The 2,869-nt window shown below is 40.0% G+C and overlaps 2 pseudogenes; one reads left to right on the forward strand and one right to left on the reverse strand.

Annotated features, from left to right (window-relative positions):
* Positions 1-1,474: 1,474 nt before the first annotated feature.
* On the reverse strand, positions 1,475-1,657 carry LOC150019324 (mitochondrial import receptor subunit TOM7 homolog pseudogene; annotated as a pseudogene).
* Positions 1,658-2,114: 457 nt separating this feature from the next.
* Positions 2,115-2,408, forward strand: LOC150019325 (protein S100-A10 pseudogene; annotated as a pseudogene).
* Positions 2,409-2,869: the final 461 nt, after the last annotated feature.

Here is a 2,869-nt window from a genome sequence, read left to right on the forward strand (position 1 = left end):
CAGACTAACATTTCTCTCTTTCTCTCTCTCTCTCTCTCTCTCTCTCTCTCTCTCTCTCTCTCTCTCTCTCTCTCTCTCTCACTTTCCTACCGTCCCAACCATTGTAATTTAATTGAGAATGTCTCAGATTATTTTTTCTCTTATTTGGGTATATGAGAAATCTCTGTACCTTCCCCTTAATTCTACTGTGAAGATAAAACTGTTTTTTTTAATTGTCTTAATTTAAAAAACTTACTTATATTGAATAATAGCAGATCAATGTCAAAACGATAGGTTTTATTATCTTGATGGAGTACAGAACTCACTTTAGAATTATATTAGCATGCATACAAGTAGAAGAGAAACTATGCACTGTTTATTCTTCACTAAATAATCCTTGCCCTGTACTTTCTATGTAATGGGTGCTTATGAATGAATGAAATCTAAACAGTGTCTCTGTTTAGGTTATTATTCCCTCATCTGAGTGCAAATAAGTTAAAAAAAATACTAAAATATTTGTAGTTGTCATTATTTATGAAATTTATTGGTCAGCTAGGTAATAAAAATCTCATTATAACTCATATTGACCCTCTTTTTTAGAAGAGAGCCATATTTAAGCTGTGGTTTGGAAAGCTGTTTCATGCTGCCAAAGAAGGCCTATGGAATCTGTGTGATCTTGGAAAAGTCACTTAACATCTCTGAACCTTATTGCCTTTTGTCCCTTTAGCCCTTTAGTTCTTCTGGCCGTTTGAATAATTCAAAGAACATACAGTCTATTAACAGGAAAAAAATTTAAATTTTAATACTTGTGCACAGGGAATTCTCATAAGCATAACAAGTCCAAAGACAATGAGGCAACATTGGGAATATATGACATTTTTGGACAAAGGAGAAAGGTAGGGTATTAGATTTCAGAAGTGAGACTGGGCAGCTTACAGGTAGTTGAAGAAGAGTAGACCATATATGGCAGGAAAATCCTGGCTAGAGAACTCAAAAGCAGGGGGACACAAGGAGGAGGGTGGGGGTTGTCTAGCCTCACAGGCTTGGAGTCTCCATGACTAAGGAGAGAGTGAAATTCTTAAGGTGATGAAGTCAAGGCTCCTTTTCTATGGCAGGCATTTCTATCTGAATCTCTTTAACAAAAAGGGGAAGTAACAACTCTTTCTGAGTTTGCTGGGCTTCATGCCAGGGTGGCATATTTTGGGAACATTCATTCCTGATCCCCACAGTTTCTGAGTCAAATGGAGACAATTCCACATGAGCCTAAAGACAGGGAGGATGGGTAAATTTTTTTTTTTTTATTTTGTTTCCTCGTTGTTAAAAAACATTTGTTTTATACAGTCTATCATAAATAAGTCAGCGGAGGTTTCACTCTGTCACAGATGCATCCATGAAGTAAGATCCCTGTGCCATTCCATGTGGTGAACATCTGAATGATGTGTAATTTCTTTTCCTACTCAGAGCACGTGCCTATTCATTAAACAACAAATCTACATCACCAAACAGTCTTCCATCTCCAAAGTAGAGTCAAAATCGTTGGTCCAGGCATTTCAGAATCTGTACTCCTCTTGAATTCCAAATAAGTCAAGAGAGAAATGAAGTCCCAGCAGATGGCAAGTTGACTGCCCTTGAAGAGCTGCTGCAGCCTATGCTGGGCCTTTTTGCTTAGCTTTACCATGGCAATGGCCAGGGTGGTACCTGTTGGTAGGTCTGTGATATGAAAATCCCAACTCCTTGACATGGGATATGGTCTCACTTTACTATCCAATCTGTTTTCTTATACTCCCTTTTTTGCAGTCCACAAACTTCAGCCAGAACAGAGCCCAACTTTCCCACTCCAGGCCTCCCTCTCTCTCTCTCTCTCTCTCTCTCCCTCTCTCTCTCTCTCTCTCTCTCTCCCTCTCTCTCCCTCTCTCTCCCTCTCCCTCTCCTCTCAAGATTCTTCAGGGCACAGGCTATGCCTTGCTACCTCTGTGTTGCCCCATATCTTGCACACAACCTGGTATGTAATACAAGCTCAACAAATACTGTTTGAGTTAAAGAGGTGAACAAAAATGAAAAACCTCCTACTCACTGGCCGCACGTCCAGGCCAACCTAGCAATCCTGTCACGCTTTGGGCCAAGACCTCACCAAAATGCCATCTCAAATGGAACATGCCATGGAAACCATGTTGTTCACATTTCACAGATTCACTGGGGATAAAAGCTACTTAACAAAGGGAGACCTGAGAGTTCTCATGGAAAAAGAGTTCCTTGGATTTTTGGAAAATCAAAAACACCCTCTGGCCATAAACAAAATAATGAAAGACCTGGACCAGTGCCGAGATGGCAGAGTGGGCTTCCAGAGCTTCTTTTTGCTAATTGCCGGGCTCACCATCGCGTGCAATGACTATTTTGTAGTACACATGAAGCAGAAGGGAAAGAAGTAGGCAGAAGAGCAGCTACTTCCTCCCTGATAGAGTTCTCCCAATGGGCCATTTAAGGAATATCTGTCCCACAGCTTCCCCCTGTATAAGGATTTCATGAGCAGATTGGGACTCTTAGAAAATGTACAAATAAAATCCCACCCCCATTTGACAAGAGAAAGAAAAGCTAATTAAAGCCAGAGAAGCTTTTGATTTTTATATTGCGTGTATCCTCATGCTCTCAATAAACAAATTTCTTTTTTAGTTAAAAAAAAAAAAAAATGAAAAGCCTAGTAAGTGGAGAAAATGGCAGCAGCATCAGTTGGTGCCAAAACGTCAGCACTGCTTTTCTACTTGGTGATATCAGCCTCTTCCACACACAATCCACACACCAATTACACATTGTCCTTATACATCATCTTATCATTCTCTTTCCCCTTTCAAAGTTGCCTTTTCACAATTTCTCCTAAATCAAAAGCTGAGAA

This window comes from Furipterus horrens, unplaced genomic scaffold, assembly GCF_987537825.1.
Source record: "Furipterus horrens unplaced genomic scaffold, mFurHor1.1.pri manual_scaffold_2, whole genome shotgun sequence".
NCBI classification, from domain to species: domain Eukaryota; kingdom Metazoa; phylum Chordata; class Mammalia; order Chiroptera; family Furipteridae; genus Furipterus; species Furipterus horrens.